The 24915-nt window shown below is 42.5% G+C and overlaps 1 long non-coding RNA gene across 1 annotated transcript in view; it reads right to left on the bottom strand.

Annotated features, from left to right (window-relative positions):
• Positions 1–580: 580 nt before the first annotated feature.
• LOC112545491 (uncharacterized) overlaps positions 581–24915 on the bottom strand; it is a 186179-nt gene continuing 161844 nt past the window's right edge. Inside the window, exon 7 of the long non-coding RNA XR_012906695.1 lies at positions 581–824. This is a non-coding gene — a long non-coding RNA (uncharacterized LOC112545491). The remainder of the gene's footprint in view (positions 825–24915) is intronic.

The raw sequence follows: 24915 nt of genomic DNA, 5'->3' as shown, positions 1-24915 counted from the left end.
ATATTTCTAACCTATCTTTCTCCATTTGGCACCAGAAAGCAGGTTATAGAGAACACTCTGATAGAAAAAGGAAATATAAGTGGGAAAAGTCCCACAGAATTTAACAAAAAGATAGCTTACAAAAGAACATAAGAACGGCCATACTGGGTCAGAGAAAAGGTCCATCTAGCCCAGTATCCTGTCTGCCGACAGTGGCCACTATCAGATGCCCCAGAGGGAGGGATCATAACAGGTAATCCTCACATGATCCCTTCCCGGTCACCCACCTCCAGAGAAACAGAGGCTAGGGATACCATAGCTTTTCTATAGGACCACTGTTTAAAAGTGACGAGATTTAATGGACTATAGGTCAAGAGGCAGCATTAGATCTCTAATCTGACTTGCATAACACATAACATTTCAAATACAAAATTGAATACAAATTTACTTCCCTGACATATAATTCTATATGATAGTTCCAAAAATGTATAGCAAAGCTATCATGTCCTGTATGTTTTCAGTTATTTCTACAGAAAACTATTAATGTTTCTAAATAATTCCATGGCTTTATTAAATTTTACAGGACTTTTCTATAAAAAGCTTGAAGTTCATGTAGTTTAAATAACAACTGAACATTTTAGTAGGATTTGAAAATTCCAAAAACCTTTGCTTTTGATTTGGATTAGTTTGGATTTGCATGCCCTGACTTTCATTTCAAGCTTCTTCTTTGAAGGATACTCAGCTGAAACTACCATGTTTATACCAGAAACTGGCCAGGATTCACTTCATAATTGTGTCTTCTTCACCAAAATGTTTGGAAACATTTTTTAGCACCTGTCCTTGTCCTGAAACCCAAAATAAGGTGAATTAGACCAGGCTTTGAAAACTTTAGAATGTCTGTAAATGCTTTGTAAATGCACTCCAATTAACTCTCATGTTCATTATTGTACAGAGTCATACACATACATAATGATTTATGGACAACAATAGATCCCTTCTCTAAGAAGTGTACATTGTAAAAATTACATGTCCCTAGCAGACTATATAGTAGAAGAATGACGCACACTCTCCCACTTGCCTATTTTGAACCCAAGAACCTTCTAAACAGATCTAGAGAGATTCTCGGTTTATAAGTCTCAGAGAGTAGCCATGTTAATCTGTAACTCTAAAAACAATGAGTAGTCCTTAGAGGCTCCTGAGAGACTAACAAAATATATATATATAATATCATGAGCTTTCATGGGCAAAACCCACTTCATTAGATGAGCTAGGAAAGGTTAACAGAAGCCCCTCTCCAGCTCATCTGATGAAGTGGGTTTCTCTCAGGAACAACAGGACTACTAGTTGGTTTATATAATTCATTTCAGGCCATGGCCTTAAAGCCTATAGGACTCTCACTTTTGCTGGATATGCTGTCTTTCTATTAAGAATATTATTAGTCAAAAGCCCAGAGGTTCACCTTTGCTTTTGGAACAAAATTTTTTATGCAAATCTCTACTTATACTATTCCATTCCCTCTATTTACTAAAGGAGATTTACCATACTGCTCCAGAGAAACACACCTCCTCACACGTCCCCATCTACAGCAAGCACTGAAATTGCCAAACAGAATTGGATCATCAGCCTGCCTACTCCTGTATCCTATCTCTGACATGTGCCAATACCATTTATTTCAGAAAAAAGTGCAAGAACCTCTACAACCTCCATTTTTAATACTTATTGTAACAGCTTTAGATTTTCTTGCTATCCACAGAGACAGACTTTTTAAAATCCTGCTAAATCCTTGGCTTCAAATACATCTTCTGGTAAATAGTTCACACAGTACTAATTGTGCATTGTGTGAAAAAAATTCTTTTAGCACTTTTAAAATCACTTCCTTGGATTCATTAAATATCCCCATGTTTGTATTTTGAGAGGGTAAAAAGCAGTGCACAGTTAAACAAGTATCCAAAATATGACCTCTGTTCAAGTTTTTTCCAAATAACCTTAAATGTTAGTAAAACTTGTTTAGAGCCCCTGCCACTTGGAAAACAGGTTCTGTGTGATTTTCAAGGAAGTCTGACAGATCTTATACTGTGCACAACTTTTGAAATAACCATACTGTACAGTTAACTGTGTGTATCTCACAATGACCTTCTTTACTTATGTGCTTTCTCCATAAATGACCGATTTTCCAATATCTTCATGAGTATTACAAAATCTAGCTATATCCATGGGAAAGTAAATAACATAGCAGTTACCTTCATCTATGCAGAAGGGTCAAGGCTCAGAAAGCAGAAATCATCTAAATAATGGACCATATTTGTAAACATGGATTCCTTAAGCACAGCACCTTGGAAATACTGAACAAGAAATTGAAAGGCCTTATCCAAATAATATTTGTGTGCAAGCTTGTAAGCCCAAAGTTTAAAGTTCTCCAAGTTTACTGGCAATAATCAAAAAGCTCATTGTATATTTCATACCACAATCACAACTGTCCAGTGTATTACACCAAACCAGTGACTGATCTACCAGGTCATGGAGCATGACAGTGCTGAGAATAAGAAATTAACTGAAGCACTCATTGGTGGCCTCATATATATTTCTCAGAAGTCTTTTTAAATAGCTAAAACAAAGCAAAAAAAAATCAAGATTCTTAAATACCATAAAAGATGAGGAAGAGGAAGGAGGTGTGAAAATACATCTGGCACACAAATCTCCACATATTCTACGCCACCAGCACTCCTAGCTATCTTCAAGACACCACTGACTTCCTTAGGAAACTACAGTGCATCAGTAACCTTACTAACACACCACCGTTGTCATCCTGGATATAGAAGCTCTCTACACCAGTATTTCACATGAAGATGGACTACTAGCTGTCAGGAACAGTATCTCGATGATGCCACGGCATTCCTAGTGGTGGAGCTATGTGACTTTGTCCTCACTCACAACTATTTCTGACTTGGGGACAATTTATATCTTCCAGTCAGTGGCATTGCTGTTGGTACCTGCATAACCCCACAATATGCCAAAATTTTTATCATTGACCTAGAACAACGTTTCCTCAGCTCCCGTCCCCTAACATCCTTCCTCTACTTACATTACTTCAATGACATCTGCATCATATGGACACATGGGAAGGAGGCCCTTAAAGAATTCCACTGGGATTTCAACAATTTCCATCCCACTGTCAGTCTCAGCCTGGAAAAATCCATTTCCTGAACACTACAGTACAAATAAATGATGGTCACATAAACACCATCCTATACTGGAAACCTACAGACCACTATTCTTGTCTCTAGCTTCCATCCAGGACATATTACATGAAACATTGCCTATAGCCAAGCCCTAAGCCACAACTGTATCTGCTTCAATCCCTCAGGGTATGTCTACACTACAGCACTAATTCGAACTAACTTATTTTGAATTAGTTAATTCGAACTAAGCTAATTCAAACTAGTGCATCTAGACCTAAAAACTAATTCGAATTAGCGTTTAGCGAATTTGAAATAGCATGTCCACATTGAGTGGACCCTGAACCGAAGTTAAGGCTGGCTGGAACCAGCGCTGGCAGGGCATCACATTAGGACTTAAAGTGTGGAGCTGCTTCCTCAGGCTAGCCGAGGGCTGTGCTTAAAGGGACCCGACCCCCACCCCGGACAGACAGTTCTCAGGGTTCCCAGCTTGCTTGTCTACCTCGATGAGGGACAGCAAAGCAGTCCTGTCTTGGAGTGCCCTGAGTGCCCACACTCGGCACATCACAGCACTCGGCCATCAGCCCGGCTGCACTTGCTGCAGGCTGCCATCCGGGGGGAGGGGATCAGTCGGGGAGCTGTCAGGATCCAGGAGGCCCTGCAGGAGAGCTTCCACCCCGAGGAGCCCACAGTCCTCCTCATTGGGGGCTCGTGCCCCATTCCTCCCTCACTTCCTTCCACTTACCCCTCCCTAGCCCCCCTTCCTGATGTAAAAAATAAAGGACATGTGTGTTCAAAAATAGAAACTCTCTTTATTTAACAAAACTGGGTGGGGGGGAGATTAACCTCTGGGTAGACTGGGAAAAAAAGGTGGGAGAGGGGAAGAGAGAGGGTGGGAGAGGGGAGGTGGAAACCTGGGAGGAGGGAGCTGGAAGGGGGAAGAAGGAGGAGGGGAAGTATCAAACTATGGTACGCCATATCTTCAGTACTGTGTACAGATGTGGTCTCCTCACCTCAAAAAAGATATTTTGGCCTTGGAAAGGGTTCAGAAAAGGGCAACTAAAATGATTAGGGGTTTGGAATAGGTCCCATATGAAGAGAGGCTAAAGAGACTGGGACTTTTCGGCTTAGAAAAGAGGATACTGAGAGGAGGATATGGTAGAGGTCTATAAAATCATGAGTGGTGTGGAGAGGGTGAATAAAGAAAAGTTCTTCATTAGTTCTCATTATATAAGGACTAGAGGACACCAATTAAATAAATGGACAGCAGGTTTAAAACTAATAAGCGAAAGTCCTTCACACAGCACAAAGTCAACCTGTGGAACTCCTTGCCACAGGAGGCTGTGAAGACTAGGACTATAACAGAGTTTAAAGGAGAAGTTAGATAAATTCATGGAGGTTGGGTCCATGGAGTGCTATTAGCCAGGGGGTAGGAATGGTGTCCCCGGCCTCTGTTTGTGGAAAGCTGGAGATGGATGGCACGAGACAAACTGCTTGATCATTGTCTTCGGTCCATCCCCTGGTGCCTGGTGCTGGCCACTGTCAGCAGACAGGTTACTGAGCTAGATGGACCTTTGGTCTGACCCAGTACGACCATTCTTATATTCTAAGCTCAGGGCTCAGGGTCGGGGGTCTCACTGGACCAACTTGATTTTCATGCAAACCTGTTCCTGCGTTCGCATGTGGCCTTTGGTGGCCAGGCTGGCAGCTATCCTGCCCTAGACAGACACGTTCCTGTGGCTAGTGCGGAGGTCCTGGATTTTGGAGGCCTCCCCCCAAACTTTGATGAGGTCCACAATCTCTGCACTAGACCTCCACAATCTCCGCACTAGACCTCCACAATCTCCGCACTAGACCGGGTGGGCACCTGCCTCTTGCGGCCCCGGGCAGGCTCCTGGGAGCCGCCAGCATAGTCCTGGGAAGAGGTGGAGGGCTGAGTGGCAGCGGGTGGCTGGCTCATGCCGAGCCAGGTGCAGGGTCTGCTGGCTGGGTGCTGACAGGCTTGCAACTGGCACAAGCACTGTAGCCAGACCGTGGCACTTTAAGGGCTCCGGGGCCAGGAGGGGGTCAGAAAAGTTTTCCTGGTTTGGCCCAGAGTGGCCACCAGGACAAGCTGGGGAGGGCTAGCCTCCCACTAGTTCGAATTAAGTGGCTACACAGCCCTTAATTTGAACTACTTAATTCGAACTAGGCGTTAGTCCTCGTAGAATGAGGTTTACCTAGTTCGAATTAAGCGCTTCGCTAGTTCGATTTAAATTCGAACTAGTGGTTTGTATGTATAGCCGCTATTAAAGTTAATTCGAACTAATGGCCGTTAGTAGTGTAGTGTAGACATACCCTAAGATAGGGACAAACATCTACAGGATCTTTATCAAGCATTCTTAAAGCTTAAATACCCGCCTGGGGAAGCAAGGAGAGATTGACAGAGCCAGATGAATACACAGAAGTCATCTGTTTCAGGACAGCCCAACAAGGTAAATACCAGAACACCGCTGGTTATTACCTACAGCCCCCAGCTTAAACCCCTCCAGCGCATTATTGACAATCTCCAACCAATTCTAGAAAATGATCCCTCACTCTCACAGACCTTGGGAGACAGGCCAGCCTTCACCTACAGACAGCCCCCACAACCTGAAGCAAATCCTTTCCAGCAACCACACATCGAACCCCAGGTATACTCACTCCGAAACCTACCCCTGCAACAAACCTTGTTGCCAACTTTGTCCACATATCTTTTCAAGAGACACCATCACAGGACCTAACCACAGAAGCCACACCATCAGAAGCTCAAACAGCTGCACATCCTCTAATTTGATATATGCCATCAAGTGCCAGCAATGCCCCTTTGCATGTATATTGACCAAAAAACTAGACAGCCTCTGTGACAAAGGATAAATGGACATAGATCAGACATCAGGAATGATAACACACATAAATCTGTGGAAGAACACTTTAACATCCCTGGACATTCAGTAATGTAGCTACCCTTCTAAAAAAGAATTTCAAAAAATTAGAAGGAGACAACTAAACTAAAATTCATTTGCAAATTCAACACTGTCAACTTAGGATTGAATAGGGATCTCAACCAATTAATGTATTAAAAAGGCATTTTCTCCTCTCCGGATATTCAGATCTCCCCACCCAGGCTACGTCTAGACTGCAGGCTACTTTTGGTAGAAGCTTTCCCAGAAGAGATCTTCCAAAAAAACTTCTTTGAAAGAGTCCACACTGGCCAAGAGCATCGAAAAAGCAATTTGCTTTTTTGAAAGAGTGTCCAGTCAGTTTGGATGCTCTCTCACATATTAGGCCACCTGGAACCAGTTCAGGGCATTAGGTCACCAGTTGCTTCCGAGTGCTGTTGCCTAAGCTTAACTGAGCTACGTGCTTAAAGGGACACCCCTCATCCCCCCCGGACAGCCATTTCTCTGCTTTTGCTGTGTGCGTGCCTACCTCTTCAAGGAACAGCAAAGCTTTTGCAGTGCCTGCTTTGGTTGCCCAGCTGTTTTGGATATCCTAGCTTTTGTCTTTTTGCTATGGAGCTGGAGCTCCCCCTAGGCATGCGATGGCCCCATATGGCCAGGCTGCAGTTTCTGCAGCACTTTGTGCCAGCTGCCTTCCTGGCCCTGCATGAACTCAACCCCGAGCTCATTCTTAGGACTCTCTCCCTGTGTGTGGGAGCAACACCCTTGCAGCCGCAACCCACAATGGAGAAGAGTTTCTGGAGGCTGGTCACCAGTTCCGACTGGTGGGACTGCCTGGTCATGGAGCAGAAAGACGACTATGAGCGGCTCTAAAATTTCCGCATGCAGAAGGCCTTTTTGGAGCTGTGTGTCTGGCTCGCCCCTGCCCTCCAATGACATGACACCCACCTGCGGCCCGCCATCCCCCTGGAGAAGCAGGTCACAGTAATCTGGAAGCTCACCACCCCAAAAATCTACCAGTCAGTGGCCAACCAGTTCAGAAAGGGGAAGTTCACCATCAGGGCCCTCCTCATGGAGGTAAGGCACTTTCAGGCTGCAGTCCCTGCAGAGGGCAGGTCCTGGAAAAGGGGGATGCTAGAGAAAGGATTGTGGAGGAGTGGGGGATGGCATGGGGTGGGGGGGGAAGCCTTGTCCCGGGGCGGTTGTGCTATCCCACCCTCATACAGTCCTGCTGCTGTGGGGGGGCAGCCTTATAGGGGGTGGCACATTCTTCCCCCACCGTGACTTAGAGGTTGGGGATGTGCAGATGCCACTACACATCATGGGACATTCAGCCTACCCTCTCATGCCGTGGCTTATGAAACCCTACACATGGCACCTGGACCCCAGCAGGGACCAATTTAACGCCCATCTCAACCGGGATAGGATTCAGATAGAGTGCGCCTTCGGGTGCCTCAAGGTGCATTTCAGGTGCCTCCTGACCCGCCTTGATGTGGGGGGAGCACAACATCCCCGAGGTTGTCTCAGCATGTTGTACCCTCCACAACATTTTGGAGAGCCAGGGGGAAGCCTCCCTACCTGGGGAGCAGCCGCAGACAGCTGCCATCCACCAACCCCATCAGGCCGGGGTGCACATCCGGGAGGCCCTTAGAGAGAGTTTCTCTCAAGAACCTCAGTAAGTCTCCCCAGGGCCTCCCCCCTAGGGGCTGCTGGCTTGCTCCACTATTCCTTTCCCACCACAACCCCCCCCCTTCACCTGTTCCCCGACCTCAGAATAAACACACCTGTTTGGATTTGAACACAACAAACTTTGTATTTGTCTTTAAAAAAGCAGGGGAGAAAAGGGAGCTCATAACCTGGAGGGGGAGATGGACTCATCACCAGGAGGAGGGGCTCATAACTGGGAAGGGGAGGGGCTCGGAATGGCATGGGGGGCAGCTGAAGGTGCCACTTCAGGTGCGGGGACCTTGTCGGACTTGGGGTTGGGTGGGTCCTGGGACCACAGGGGTGTGAGCAGGAGGGGGGACTGGAGCAGGGGACATGGGCATCTCCTGGAAGGACAGAGAGAGGGGGAATAGGCATAGCAGGTGGGGCAGAAGGGTAGTAGGCAGGAGCAGCGACAGCAGTCAGGTGTGCTATTAGGTCGCACATGATGGCACACATTCTATCACACTGCAAGATCAGGTGCTGTCTCTCTTGTGCAGGCAAGCCTGTGTGCTGTGTGCGGCACTCCTTGTTGTGTCTGGGGTTGTGCCTGCTCCCTTGTGACTAGCCTGCTTCCAGCCATGGCAGGTGGTGGGAGGGTGCCTCTCCCCCCCCTCCCCGAATCCCAGGCCAGACGTGTGTGGCCTCCCCTGAGTGTGGGAGCCTGGGCATGCTCTGGGGCTGCCTGCTGAGTCCACATGGTTCACACTAATGCTGCCCATGGTTCCATGAACATGGACTTGCATCACTATACACAGCCCAAGCAAGCTGAGCAGCGCTCGCACCCCACCCCCTCTCTGCCCACCTCCCCTGCTCCGTGCGTGAGATGAACTGAGAGCACTCACATGAAAATCCCTCCCCGACATTAGACGACGCCTGGGAGACATCCTGGCTCGTGTCAACCAGCTCCTCCTGCTGCTGCTGTCCCTCATCCTTCTCCTCCACTGTGACCTCCGGCTGGGCAATGATGGCATGTCAAGGCCAAAGTCCTCCACAACGGGCAGAGAAAATGGCTTCCCCACCCCTGAGGCTCTGGTAGAGCTCAGTGTAGTAGGGGCAAGTGTGGGGTCCTGCCTGGAGTGCGAGATGCGCTCTCTGGCCCTCACATATCCCTGGTGCAGCTCTTTCACCTTACTCTGGACCTCTTCTAAGGTCTGGGGTGGGTGTCCATGCTCCACCAGGGACTCAGCCATAAATGCCTGCATTGCAGTGCTCGGAGCAGAGATCCTGGAGTGTCTCCTCCTCGCCCCACAGCTCGAGGAGGGACAGGATCTCCACTCCAGACCAGAAAGGTGCCCACCCCTTGCTAGCCCTGGTCAGGCTTCCTGCAAAGGCCGGGGGGGCGGGAGGCTTCAGGGGGCTTGTGGCTCCACCATGGGTATGCAGGCCTGTGGCAGGGAGAGCCACGCAGTCAGGACAGGGCAGGGCTGGATTAAGGGGGGGGGCTATCTGGGCAGCTGCCCGGGGCGCCAACCTATGGGGGGCACCTGATGGCAGCTGTAAGGGGTGCCACGCACCCGGCCGCATGGCACCTCTTAGAGCTGCCATCAGGCATCGCGTGCCCAGGGCCAGGGACCATGCCCTTAGAGCTACCATCAGACACTGCACACCTGATGGCAGCTGTAAGGTGCGCAGTGCACCGAGGGGCAGGGCCATGTATGCGCCGTGCGCCCAGGGGCGGAGCCGCACATGCGTCATGCGCCCGCTGTCCAGGGCACAGGAATGGCTCGAGCCAGCCCTGGGTCAGGGTATTGCTCCAAGGCCGGCTTCATGCCACAAGGCTTGTCCAGGGTATCTGCAGTTTTAAGAGGGGCCAGGAGACAGGAACTATAGAGTTGGGATAACTTTGGACAGAGTGGCCACCAGGGCACATGTGGTATTTCCTGGAGGCCTCTTCTTTTGAAAGAAAACTCTCTTCCCCGTCCACACACACCTTTTTTCCAAAAGAGCTCTTTCAGAAAAAAAAGCTTCTTCCTCATAGAAAGAGGATCACCGCTTTCGGGAAAAAAACCTCTGTTCTTTCGATTTTCTTTCAAAAGAATGTGATTGCAGTGTGGACATTATCTAAGTTTTTCAAAAAAAAAAAAACTCTGTAGTGTAGACACAGCACAAATGCTGTAAGTGACTCACTTAGTCATTTACTTACTGACATGATTAGCTTCATTAACACCAGTTACTTCCTCCTTATATATACCTCTGCTTCTATAACTTCCTTTCCAATTCATCTAATGAAAATGGTTTTTCCCCAAAAAGTTTATGCCCTAATAAATCTGTTAGGGTATATCTACATCCTGGGATAAGGTTGAATTAAGATATGCGACTTCAGCTATGTTAATTGCATAGCTGAAGTAGAAGTACCTTAACTTGACTTTTGGCACTCTCCCTTCCACTTCCCTTACTCCTCGTGGAAGCAGGACTACCAGCATCAACCGGAATGCCCCTCTCAAATTAACGTGTCTACACTAGACCCACTAATTCAAACCCTGAAAGATTGACAGCGGCAACTTTTATCTTCTCTATAGCACAGACATCCTCCTAGTCTCTAAGGCTGGGTCTAGACTACATGCCTCTGTTGTCAGAGGCATGTAGATTAGACACATAGGCAAAGGCAAATGAAGCCGCAATTTAAATGATCGCGGCTTCATTTACATTTACATGGCTGCCGCGCTGAGCCGACAAACAGCTGATCAGCTGTTTGTCCGCTCAGCACGCTAGTCTGGATGCTCCCCTGCCGACATCAAAGCCCTTTGTCTGCAGCCCCATTATTCCTCGTAGGATGAGGTTTACCGGGGCTGCCGACAACGGGCTTTGATGTCGGCAGGGGAGCATCCAGACTAGCGTGCTGAGTGGACAAACAGCTGATCAGCTGTTTGTCGGCTCAGCGCGGCAGCCATGTAAATGTAAATGAAGCCGCGATCATTTAAATCGCGGCTTCATTTGCCTTTGCGAAAACAACAAATCTACATGGCTCCGTTTAGTTTAGACGTACCCTAAGGTACCACAGGACTCCTTACTGTTTTAATTTCTATGTAAACTGATTCTCTCACAAAACCCTACAAATTCTAAAACAGATAGAAGAATCTTATAGAAATGGAATAACTTTATGTAGAAACAAGGAATCCTTCTGTGGAAATCAATGTAAACTTCCTTCCCTTACATAAGAAACTCTGAAAATCTTCAGCAAACACTTTAATTTAACATTTGCTTTCTTTGCATAAATACTTAGACATTTTTATGAACTCTCCAAATTAATTAAAGTTTGTGATCTTTGCACAAGACTAGTACTGATGCTCTGTGAATGATTTCTTCCTCTAAATTCTTGTCTGCCCATATTCTACCACAAACCATAAGCATGTAAAGTATCTAGCTTTCTGTGCTGGGCTGTAAAAGAAAGAGGATGGGGGGGCAGGTATTTGCATTAATTTATGTAATGTACACAGATATTTAAATCCTATAAGCTTCCTGTAAACAATGTTAAAATGAATGTTTTGCACAAAGGAAAAAGTTAAAATAATAGAATCATAGAACTAGGACTGGAAGGGACCTCGAGAGGTCATCGAGTCCAGTCCCCTGCCCTCATGGCAGGACCAAATACTATCTAGACCATCCCTGATAGACATTTATCTAACCTACTCTTAAATATCTCCACAGATGGGGATTCCACAACCTCCCTGGGCAATTTATTCCAGTGTTTGGCTACCCTGACAGTTAGGAACTTTTTCCAAATGTCCAACCTAAACCTCTCTTGCTGCTATTTAAATCTATTGCTTCTTGTTCTATCCTCAGAGGCCAAGATGAACACGTTTTCTCCCTCCTCCTTATGACACCCTTTTAGATATCTGAAAACGGCTATCATGTCCCCCCTCAATCTTCTCTTTTCTAAACTAAACAAACCCAATTCTTTCAGCCTTCCTTCATAGGTCATGTTCTCTAGACCGTTAATCATTCTTATTGCTCTTCTCTGGACCCTCTCCAATTTCTCCACATCTTTCTTGAAATGAGGTGCCCAGAACTGGACACAATATTCCAACTGAGGCCTAACCAGCGCAGAGTAGAGCGGAAAAATGACTTCTCGTGTCTTGCTCACAACACACCTGTTAATGCATCCCAGAATCATGTTTGCTTTTTTTGCAACAGCATCACACTGCAGACTCACATTCAGCTTGTGGTCCACTATAACCCCTAGATCCCTTTCTGCCATACTCCTTCCTAGACAGTCGCTTTTGTCTTTATTAAACTTCATCCTGTTTACCTCAGACCATTTCTCCAATTTGTCCAGATCATTTTGAATTATGACCCTATCCTCCAGAGCAGTCGCAACTCCTCCCAGCTTGGTATCATCTGCAAACTTAATAAGCGTACTTTCTATGCCAATATCTACATCGTTGATGAAGATATTGAACAGAGCCAGTCCCAAAACAGACCCCTGCGGAACCCTGCTTGTTATACCTTTCCAGCAGGATTGTGAACCATTAATAACTACTCTCTGAGTATGGTTATCCAGCCAGTTATGCACCCCCCTTATAGTAGCCCCATCTAAGTTGTATTTGCCTAGTTTATTGATAAGAATATCATGCAAGACCGTATCAAACACCTTACTAAAGTCTAGGTATACCACATCCACTGCTTCTTCCTTATCCACAAAACTCGTTATCCTATCAAAGAAAGCTATCAGATTGGTTTGACATGATTTATTCTTTACAAATCCATGCTGGCTGTTCCCTATCACCTTGCCACCTTCCAAGTGGTTACAGATGATTTCCTTAGTTCCTTGCTCCATTATCTTCCCTGGCACAGAAGTTAAACTAACTGGTCTGTAGTTTCCTGGGTTGTTCTTATTTCCCTTTTTAGAAATGGGTACTATATTTGCCCCTTTTCCAGTCTTCTGGAATCTCTCCTGTCTCCCGTGATTTTCCAAAGATGACAGCTAGAGGCTCAGATATCTCCTCTATCAGCTCCTGATGAGAAGTGAAGTTCCAGATTGTACCCCAGGGGGAGCTGCTAACTGTGGCTTCTGGCTCACAATTCAGAGATGCTGCACAAAAACATATCAGTTATGGATGGGAACAAAAACCTGATTGATGGAGGAGAAAAAGAAAGCAAGATTGAAAGGCTCATAAGATATGGATTGGAAACTTATGATTCTGGTGCCAAAATGTAAGGTTGGTCTTAAGTGGACATGTAAATGCCAAAGAAGTAATTTGTGGGCCCAAAAAGGAAATGAAACTAGCAATGTCAGTAATAAGAATTAGGCACTTTTAAGTCAAAACTGGTCCTTCACAAAGATCCTCTCCAATAATTATGTTGGGGAAATTATACTCCCTGGCTACGTCTAGACTACATCCCTTTTTCGTAAAAGGGATGTAAATTAGATGTATCACTATTGCTAATGAAGCAGGGATTTAAATCTCCCCCGCTTCATTAGCATAAAAATGGCTTCCTCTTTTTTTTGGCATGGAGCTTTGCCAGAAAAAAAGCGCCAGTTTGGACGCTGATCTTGCGGAAAATAAAGCCTTTTCTGAAAGATCCCTTATCCCTTATTCATTAGCAATAGCGATACATCTAATTTACATCCCTTTTACGAAAAAGGGATGTAGTCTAGACGTAGCCCCTGTGTTATGCAGATCAGATTAGATTATTGTCATGGTCCTTTCTGGTCTTGGAATCTATGTATCTACAACCTATGTTCCAGTTTTCCCCTGTAAACAGCAGCAGGCCAAAATTTATGTAAATTACAGTAGCAAAAAAGGAGACCAGTTTTTAAAATTTAACTTTTGTATACATGAGTCAGTAGCCTGAAAAATATTTATTTGGTCTAGAAGTTATTTTATAGTATATTAATTCCATCTTCCCACTACTTTACTTTTCAGATGATTTTTCAGACAAAAAAAAGTTAGTGATACACAGTTCCTTTTCTTAGTCTTTTGAAGAAATGTATGTAGAAACATGGAATCCTTCTGTGGAAATCAATGTAAACTTCACTGGAACCTGACTTAGCAAACCTCTTGGTAATGATTATAGCCCTTCCAGATCTTGCGTTTAATTTATACATGTCATATACAAGTAATGAAGTGTCCTACTGTATAGAGACCTAATGAATATGCTACATAAAAAGCTATAACGCAGTGAATTGAGATTAAATGTATTCTTGGTATGTAACTTTATGGATGTTAATTGTTATGTTAATTATAAAGCAGTTGAACATAAATAAAGAGCAGAGGGTGCATTAAGGCATTACCTGTGGTGGTAGGAAGAGTCTGATCTCCATTATGACAGATGAAAATGCTGAACTTTGCTTACTCAAGCTGCACTCTTTGTAACAGCCTAGGTAATAATCTTGGTACAATAAAAACTAGTATTGAAGACTGATGGTATGAATAGACTATTAATTAAAACACACAACGGTCAAGGAGAAGTTAATAGAGATGCAGCAGTTCTCCTTGTTACTTTTGTGCCTTTTGAATAGAAGAATCTTGGTTTCATTTAACTTCATTTATTTAGATCTTCTCCAGATGATTCTATTGCCACCTTTTCTCTTATATCATGCTTTCCTTTCCTGCTCCTTCTTTCATATAGAGTTGTCTTTGTCTTTCCCTTCCTGATATTTTCTTGTAAAGATGTTGTGAAACTCTTCTGCGCTCTACAGGATGGTGTTACTGACAATTTTAATTAGTGTCCAATCATGATCACTGAAGGAAAAACATGCTATGGCCCCCCTATGGATTGTTGCCTCTTCAATTACTTATACTATTGTTCTTGAGAGCTTGTTAAAATTATGTTTAATGACGGCTGTTTAGATTCTTATGATAAACCTTATACATGCAACTTACTCATCCATTTAGTTTGCTATCTCCCTTCATCATTTCTCATGCAAATATTTGTAACAAAGTTTTGCCTACTAATGTACAAATTCACTTCCATACTCCAGTGTATACTTTTATAGTCCTTACATTGGTTTGTAGCTATTCTACAACTAAAGAATACATTTTCTATTTCCCTCACTTCGTTATCTTACTCAATGTGTATTGGCTGATCAATTTTCTTTTGATTAACATTAATGTTAAGCAGAATCTTACACTTCATTGATATGTGATTATTTCTGTGCTGAATGTACATATGAATGAAGCATATCTATCTTTACTTTTATTAGTTAAAATGAAAGAATGCTCACAACTCAGTGCTGAAGCCATTTTCTAATCACTGTATATTTGTTAAGAGAAGTGTGCATAGCTCTAATTCTATTAGTGAATTCTCCTCCCTACTGTCATTCCAAGTATTTTACAGTAACCTCTAATTTACATTGTTTTATAATTAAATATAAGCATTAATGGGAGTTTTTAAAAAAAATCTTTGTCTCATACTTTTGCTTTACTCTCAGCTGTACTATGCTGGGAGTGGTTCTCAAGCTCAAATATGTTTCCCCTTACGCAACAAAATCATGATATCTATGACGCTCCCCTGATTTATGGAGTTGTATGGAATCCAAAAGAATCATGAAGAATGAAAACTCTGGGCCAGCTGGTACAGACTGCTCCTCAGTTTGCTGAACACCTCCACTGATTAACTGGGTGTGGTGTACAAGGGGAGGCAGAACAATGAATTTACCCTTTCCCTATCTTTATTTTGATATCTTGTATCCTGGCTTGGAAGCTCTTAAGGAATGCAGAGATCATTATTATGTGAGACCTCTCACTCAGTCTGCCCTCTTGCATAGCTTAGTAACAACTCTACTGTTTGTCTCACTAAAATCATGCTGGGTATGGCCACTTCCTAGAATGTTATCTGGAAGGTCCTATTTATCATTCAAGGTGATAATGTTATAACCTCATTCCTAGAAGTGCAACTTTGAACTATTTAATCAAGGGGCAGGGGAGAAACCATCCAACCTAGTCATGGTCTTCTAAAGAATCATTCCAGGTCATATCTGTTTAGCACCTCTCTCTTGATTTTGGCCATTTTTTTCTCCTCTGGAAATGCCAAGATGGTATTTCAGTATTTTGGCAAAATTAGATCACACCTTGTCATTATAGCAATCTGATAGATCAAAACCAATTTTTCATTAAGATGAGACATTGATTTTTATTATAAATGATTTTTTCTTACTGATTTATCTTCCCGGTTTACCTTTTTCCAATAAAGATTCACTTCAGGATGAATCACACTTTCCTCAATGGGAGGAAAGATGACCACTTACTTAATTCCACATCTTTGCAAGTTTTACTTTCCCCTCTAACCTGCTAAAATCTTTTTTGAAAATGTGTGAAGTATATTTCAGAGAGGTAACTCCCAAGGTAGCTTGTCTGAACCTAGCAACCCATCACAGACCCTATTTCTCCCAGTTCAAACTGCTGGTGCATTGCTGAGCCTCCAAAGGAGGTCCTTTATATGTACATGAAAAGCTAACATGAAACAAACAGACAAAACTATAATAGGATGGTCTTTCTCAATTATATTAGTGTCTTAAGACTCTGTGCAAACACTTGGCTTGAGGTATTATGGGTGGATTTATCATTTAAAACACTGTTGAGAATGATTTATAACTACCATGTTTGATTCTTGTTTACTTATATTTTACATTAATTTATTTATAAACTGGAGAAATTATAAAAACAGCAACAAATGCACAATATCTAAATGCTTTTAAATCACAACATCCTGAATAATTTTTGCCACTGCTTTGTTTTAATAAACTATACACCTGTAAACATCAAAAAACAGTACCATAAATTGCTAGTAGGCTAAGCTGGTCTCATTCTTAGTAGATACGAACTGCCTAGAATGGCAAGAAATTGTAACATTTAAATACAGTAAATAGACATAGCGGTGATATATTATTTCTGTTCCTGGAATGGATGAATAAACTCCAAAAGTCAGGTTTCTAGGTAAATATGCACATTTCTTCCAGTTCAACATGTGTTTTCCACTGTTGTTCGCTGAAAACCACCACATATTCACTGTTTCTGTGGCTCTCTCCAGTCAGTATTCGAGTAAAGTAAACCAAGGGTATGCACTCAGCCCTAGCAAATGTTGATTTTTTTTTCATTAGAGAGAATATTTTAACCCAGCTCTGCCAAAAATGGAGAACATTAATTTATATCTCATAATTATGAATACTCTGTGCAAAATCTGGTCTCCTCTGGAGTGAATAGCAAAATTCTCTTGTGCCCAATCATTCTGTGGCCAAGTAATTTCTGTCCACATGACAAACTTGGACAACAGCTTCCATGAAAAGATTTTGGGGAGACAGTAACCTGCATTAAGAGCATGCCGTGGGTTCCAACATAACTGCAGATGAGCAGCCGATTTATCTGCAGACCCTTTCAGACAATGAAAACCCACTCAATGGTAAGTCAAGGGCAGGGAAAGTCATTTGGAGCAGCAGTGTCATAAAGCTAGAGAGCTGGGAAACAGGTGGGCATAGAAAGACAATGTGCATAAACCCTGTGTCTCCAGAGGACTCAAGGATTTTTCTTCCCCGCAGGATCCTATTTTGAGGCTTTTCTGCAAAACGGAGTCTGTTCAGACTTATTAGAAACAAACTTTCTAATCCAAAAAGGAAAGTAAACACTGGCTTGCTATTTATTCTCCTAATCAGAATTTTTGGAGAGCCCTGTTCTGGACCCCCTTTCATTCTGAGTGGACTATATTATTAAAATGTCCCAAAGTAGGCTGTGCACTATTTTCAAAAGCACAAATGAAACCATTACTTTAACTTGTAATGTTAGCCACGTCATCACAGTCTATGTCTCCCATGTGAAACCTTCAAAAATATTTTTGCTTTCATATTATTGCCAGGATAGGCTCCGTGTTTGCTATTTCTGTCAATAATATTTGAACTAGCATATTTACAATGGCACGCTGTCTGGAGTGGCTCATGACCACAAGTGCCAACCTCAGGGCAGACTTGGAAAAAAGGAGGGCAAACACCCTGGCAGGACATTCTATAATTAGATTTCCCCAACCCAGTAATAAATGTGAACTCCTGGATCACTGAAAAAGTCTCATCATGGAGTCAGAGGGAGTCCCCTTGGGCATGCCAGTCTATTCACCCAGGCTTAGTGATAAATGGTCACTTGCGCGCGCGCGCACACACACACACACACACACACACACACACACACACAAAGTTCAAGGTTGTTCCCAGTCCCAAGTAACCAGTCATTTACCCCAGGTCAGTTTCCACCTCAGATCTCTCACCAGATACAAGGCTGGTAGCCTATGTTAAACTAAGGATTTGTTAATGCGCCCCTTCCACCACCAACCCGAGAGAGAGAGAGACAGAGACAGAGAGATTTACAGGCTAAAACAGACAACATAGAAGCAGAAATTAGTCACAGTCTATGGCTCCAAAAAGGTGACAGAGATCTGTCTACTGAATGTCTTTTAGGGGTTGACCCAGGGAACTCTGCTTGGTATTTCTTAACTCTTAGTTTGTGAGAGTCCAAAAAAACCCAAAGCAAAGCAAGAAAACCAGTTCTTCTTGTGAGCACGTTTATACGTCTTCTCCTAGAAAGACCCTGCACATAACTTCTTTATGGGTGGATGGGACAATCAAAAAAGACTTTGTCCTACAATGGCTCTTTTAGATTTGATTATACTTCATAGACAGGCAGGCAGAGTAGTGGGGAATCACTCTTCCTGTCTGGGCTCATAAAATTCAGAGCAGGCATTTTTCAATTACAAAGCAACACTTACATATTCCTTTATCCAGATTGAACTTCTCTAATCCAGAGCCCTCAGGACCTGACTGGTGCCAAACCAGAGAATTTTCTGAACCACGGGAGGTCAATATTGTCTAGCAGCATTACCAACACTACCACTGCTTAGTGGGCTTTTAAAGGCATTTAAGGATAATTTAGCGCCAAACAACAGTAACGAACACTGACAGCCAGGAATGGTGGCTGTAAACAAACTTTATGGGACCACAGGAAAGTTGGCCATACCCAAGATAAGTGGACATTTGGCTAACTAAAATCATGCCCGACCCTGGATGTTACCAGACCAGAGTGTGCCAGACTAGGGAGGTTCAACCTGTAGCAGGAACTAATATTACAAGTAAGATTAATGCACACAGCAACTTAATTGCTTAAACATTAAGCAATTCTTACATATCAAGCATGTATTTTGAACAACAACTAATATATAGATGAGCTGCTATAATGGTCTGGTTTCCAGCCATGGATTTGTTAGTGCTCAGCTGACACCTACAGACTTGGCAAAAGCTGGCACATGGTTTGCCAGCATCACACACAATACACAAAAAATCATTTAATGATGGAAAAATATTTTTACCTAACATTTTCTAAAGCAACTATTTCATCTTATGCTTGCTTACCTTTCTTCTTTCATATGCTCATAGGAAAAATAAAATGCAACCCTCTCTAATAAAATGTACTTTTCCTATTTTGTTTTGTAGTAATATTTAATCTGATCAGTATTGCTTGAATTTGTGATATTTTCCTGAAAATATAGGCTCATACTTCTAAGCAAGTCTCTGTTTTATTGATAAATTATGTTTCATTTTCTTCAGTGTTGTATTTCAAAAGTGCATATTTAGCATTACAAACATGCAGCCATAAATAGACTTTCAGGCATAAGAAACTTACAGGTGTAGATCTCTTTTCCTCCAAGTAGCCCTCCAGTCAGCCACATGACGAACTAGTGGTTTGATTGCAAGGTACTGCACTTACATAAGGAACCTTTCAGATGTCTGACTACATGCTGAAATTCACGTGGGAGTTCTTACACTATGCAATTAAACATGGATTTCAGATTTGGTTTAAAAAATTCTCTTTTTGACCATGTAAGGGAACTATGCCCATCTTAACATGGACAGAGCATTGAACACAATATTCAAGAACAAATCTATTAGAACCAGAATTCACCTGCCTTTGTGCAAGTGATGGTACAGGGGCATTGCTTGCCCAAAATGTAGCCAGAATGCAGCTGTTGGGTGCATTCTCCCCTGTGGCACTCCAGGTACACTGCCTACCTTTGCCCTTCACACACAGTATACACCCAGCCACTATCACTCAGTGCTACATCTTCACACACCCAAAAACAGCTTTGGCATTTAAAGTCAAGACATAGCCCTGAGTGCAGTGTTTTTTAATCGTGTGGTGTCACAGCACAGAGGGGAACTGCCTAAACTCATTCCACTCTTTCTGATGTTCTTGATGTTGCCACAATTAATGCCCTAAAAGCTATAGCATTATAGGCTCTGCTTCTGATGCCACTGTATGCTCTTGGGACTTGGGGCAAGGGGCATGCTTTGAATCTTCACATGCCAAGATGAGAAAAATCAATTGCAATGCCCAAAGGAAGAAATTACTGCTGGAGAAGGTCACTAGCCACTACAAGTTGTTCTATTATCATGTAGTCTTGAAAGGAATCCTACAAAAATTAGATAAGTGAGGTATATGATCTGGTGAGTTATAAATACCTTGGAATAATGTGAAAGGCACATAGGAGAGCTAAACCTTAAAGGAAGAGAGTGCTCAGATATGTTTGTTCTAGTTAAAGTTTTAGAACAGGAGAAGACATTTTATGTCTGATGCTGAAGAACCATCTGCTCATGTCTCAGACTGTATAATACAGTACTCAAGAAAATATTTCCCCTGCGATGCAAATGAAAATTATGTCTAACTTCATTTTTCTGCTTTATGATGCTGGCCTGGGAGATACAGGAGAGAACTAATGTAACTTAGAACAATAATGCATCTCAGTTTTCCAATGCCTTTCTTAATAAATTACAATTTTTTGTTCAAAGGGAGCCTTCCTCAGTTTTTATTCAATGTTTTTATGGCATAATACTGAAACCCAGTCTGTTCTGACAGATTACACCACTTACGAACGTTCACAAGCAGAAAACTATCCTGGTAAGAAGCAAATAAAGTAAACCATATTAATGTGGCTTTTGATCATTGGTTAAGTTTACTAAAAAACCCATTTTTAAAACAGGACATAAGTCCTGGGAGTCATAAGGAGACTGAATATTCAGAATCAAAAGCAGTACAGAAATGCTGATGCTTATGTAGAGAAACAAGGTAGGAGGGCAACTTCTGATAGTGAAAAATACATATGTGACTAACAAAGTGTAAAGTGAGTTTAGGGAACTGACTCCTTAAGGCACAGGTTTTCAAATTCTTGGTTGCTGTTTGTAAGGAAAAACCACTAGCTGGTCACAAGATGCTTTGTATAACTGCACGTCCATAGCTACAGGCGATCGCAGCTCCCATTGACCTCACCGTTCCCAGCCAATGGGGGCTAAAGGAAGCAGAGCAGACCAAGTACTCTAATCCTGCAGCCATTGCTTTGTGGTTATAAAGAATCACCACGTAAGTGAGGGATTGATCCTAAGAACAATCCTACTTCTTCCCTCCCCCATACACCCAACTCACAGTAGTAGTCTAATTATTGGCCATACAGTGATGGAGCCAAGATAGACTAGTTATTTTACTGTACAGTATTTAACTGCACAAGAACAGTGGTAAACGTGTTTTTTAATGGGTAAACAGTCTGCTTTATGCAACACGACATGCCATGCTCAAAACTATGAAACACAAGTTGGTAAACACATAACCTATCATCCTATCAATTCAATATCATTTTGTTTCCCCTATTTAATGTCCTACCAAGCCTTACTGCAGGTTTATGATATTTTTTCTCTTAAGAAACAGACTTTTCCTTAGCTACAATCATGAAATGACGTGAAGACACACTAAACAGAATTCAGAGTCTGTGCAGCCAATGCCTCTCTGCAGCTCTGTACCTTCCCCCCCCCCCCCCAAAATCACACTAAATCAGTGTCCCCAGCCATGCCCTGTAGTCCAGCAAGTGTCATAGCCCAGTGGGAAAACATATGGTCTGACACTAATGGAAGGTTTTGCCACTGGCTGTTCATATCCAGATTATGATTTTTGTATTCCTCAGTTTCACATAAAAAACCCAAAGAGTAACCTCTCTTCCTGTTCTGCAACTTATCAGCCTAGGGAGTCAAAGGCAAAAAAGGCTTGGCTCAAAGAGGCCTGGCTCACTATATTCTCGTGACTATTCCATCATCATCAGGTTCATGTGTGTATATACTGAGATTAATTAAAGTAAATGAAGAAAAATTATGCTTTTGAAAGTGAAAATCTGAAACTTCCAATTATTTGCAGCTGAAGTGTTTGCTTTGTTTTTAACATCAAGTCACTTAAAATTGACTCCCACCCTGATTTTTAAATTTGCTCAATATAAAATATTCAATGACAACTATAACATTTGATCTGTTTGATCTGTTACCAACATTTGATCTGTTACCAACGTTTGACGGTAAAAGGAGCCATTCCCAACTCTAGAAAAGTATTTCATTATCATTTGCACAACTAGTTTACTATGACAGAGCAATAAATACTTGAAATGTATATAAAAAATCTAGTAAATAGCATTGAGGTAAATATTATTTTCTTAAATTTTTCATAAAAATTGACTTTGCAAAAATTGCTGAGTATGTTTTATTATGCATAATATGTAACATACTAGTCACTATTTATAATACATTTTTTACAAATAAAAGACTTTTCTTACTTAGAACAAGGAACCACTGTCCTTTTAAAAATGGGCTTTCAGACATGACATATAAATTAAGAGGAGACATGGGCAAATTTGTTTAATACTGGAATCAAAATGAACCCGCACCCCCACACTTCTTTCAAAGAAACTGGTAGGTTAACAACAACACCCCTTATCACTTTGGGTAATCTGAAAATGCTTGTCTGCTCTCATATCATTCAATGAGATGCAAGCTTTCCAACCTCCTTGAGCCAATAAGTATTTGTGCCAACAGAACACACACAACTCAAGGATTCATTGGAGACCAGGGTAATCTGTCTGGAAACACCATGCCTCTGTGCAGTCTTCTACCTGTTACTAACATTACTATTTCCATAATGGTATGCTCCCAACAGAACCTCCAGTCATTCCCTCTGGAACCTCCCCTCAGGGACATTTGAGAGAACAGAGGGAGAGAATCCCTCCAAGCCAGTGCCTTCCATGTGTTCCATATAGTGATTATCTGAGCTCTGTCTCCCATACAGAGATAAAGGAAGGGCAATTGGTCATGACAGCACAATTTGAGAACTCTTTCCCTGAAGTTAACATGTAGCCAGCATTAACTTAGGCAGGGAATTCCCAGAGGGGTATAGCAAGACAATACCACAGGTCAACTCTCTATCAACTGAGCTTATTTAAACCCCAACCCAACTTGCAGACCCTGAGCCCCATAGTAACAGGGGTTTTCAAACTTTTTACCACTTGGTCCACTTTTATTGACACCAATAAGTTCTGATCCCTAGAGACAATTCATATATAAACAACTATAATACCAAAGCATATGTAATTATCATAGTTTTTACATAGGCACATCTACCTGCAATGGCAGAGTTGGTTTCCGTGCAAATGCCTTATCCAGTGTAGAAAGGCTGATCCAAACTGACATTGCAGTGGAACCCATAAAAGGCCCAAGTGATCAGGACTCTGAGGTAAACAGAATGGAGCTATAGGAACACATGGAAAGAAGGGGTTCAGCAGGAGACCGCAGCACGCTAGCCAGTTTTTCCATGGGTCTCCATCCCCCTCGCATGTCTTTCTTATCTCCCTGCTAGTGAGGCTCTAAAGTAGCCAGCTATAGTTCCTCCTTCCCCAGGCTTGGGCATCCGTTCCACACTGGCTGGCTGATCATCTGTGGAAAGGAGTACTGACAGCAGAAGAGCAAATAATCTCCCTGCAAGCAATACTGCTATCACCAGAAGGATTCAGAGGAGGGGAATCCCTATTGAGATAGGGCAGCTCTGATGCATGTGAAGGAGGCTCTAGTTGCAGATGGGAAAAAAACCCACAGAAAATCTTACCACAAATCACATGCATCCATTGGTATTTTCAGGAATGCAAACTACAACAGCAGCAGCATTTCAGGCCCCACACAGACACTTCTCTAACCCAGAGAAGAAGGGCCAGGCTGCATAGTTTGAAAAAGCCTACAACAGAACATCTATGAAGGAACTCCATTAATGACAATACCCTGCCAACAAACATGCACACACTCTCACAAGCATACACAGCACATGGACATGATCTGAAGGTACTTAGTTCCTTTTCTCATGGAGAAGGAGGGGGTGATTTGGTCAAACATTTCAAAGCACATTTCCTTAGATGTTTTATTAATAAAATCCTTGTATTATAAAAATCATCAATATTGTAATTCAATTAATTCATCACTATTGGTGGTATTTGCTTGAATTCTTGCATTTCTCTAATCTTGAACAGTGAAAATAGACTAGCTAGCCCTGGTCGTCATCTTAATCCATGTCTAGTCAGTTTGACTGTCTGACTCATGCACTAGCAAAATGTGAGAAGTAATTAAATATGAATGAGTATATAAATTAAATATAAATGAACAGTTTTCATGAAAATATTATAAAAGTCATTGAAAACATTTTATAAAATTTTGATTGCTCAAAACCAGATAGTAATTTCCTAAAGCTCCAAAAACTTTGGATTTCTTTTCCGCATGCTTTGATACTTCCCTATCCAAGTATAACCAGAAGCAGAAAGTACCAGGAGTCTCATGAGAAGGTCCATTGTCAATAGAGAGAGGACCAAACTGTTTGAAACTCTAATTAGAATACAGAATATTCCTTAAGCTCAAAATGCAGGGATATTCAGGTTCAGGGTTTTGATTTCAACTGTCAAAAGGATTTGGCTGGAAAATTTGCATCTAATTTCTAGTTTGGATTCCAATCCTTAGATTTCCATATCCAGGATTTTCACTTGACCTGTCTGCAGTTTTCACAATATTTATAGTACAGTGCTGCAAAAGCAAGTGAATCAGGGGCTACGTCTAGACTGGCATGATTTTCCGCAAATGCTTTTAACGGAAAAGTTTTCCGTTAAAAGCATTTGCGGAAAAAAGTGTCTAGATTGGCACGGACGCTTTTCGGCAAAAGCACTTTTTGCGGAAAAGTGTCGGTGCCAATCTAGACGTGCTTTTGCGCAAAAAAAGCCCCGATCGCCATTTTCGCGATCGGAGCTTTTTTGCGCAAAACAAATCTGAGCTGTCTACACTGGCCCTTTGGAGCAAAAGGGCTTTTGCCCAA

The sequence above is a fragment of the Pelodiscus sinensis genome, chromosome 12 (assembly GCF_049634645.1).
Source record: "Pelodiscus sinensis isolate JC-2024 chromosome 12, ASM4963464v1, whole genome shotgun sequence".
NCBI classification, from domain to species: domain Eukaryota; kingdom Metazoa; phylum Chordata; order Testudines; family Trionychidae; genus Pelodiscus; species Pelodiscus sinensis.
The sequence above is the reverse complement of the archived record's forward strand: the minus strand, read 5'-3'. Positions and strand labels throughout refer to the sequence as shown.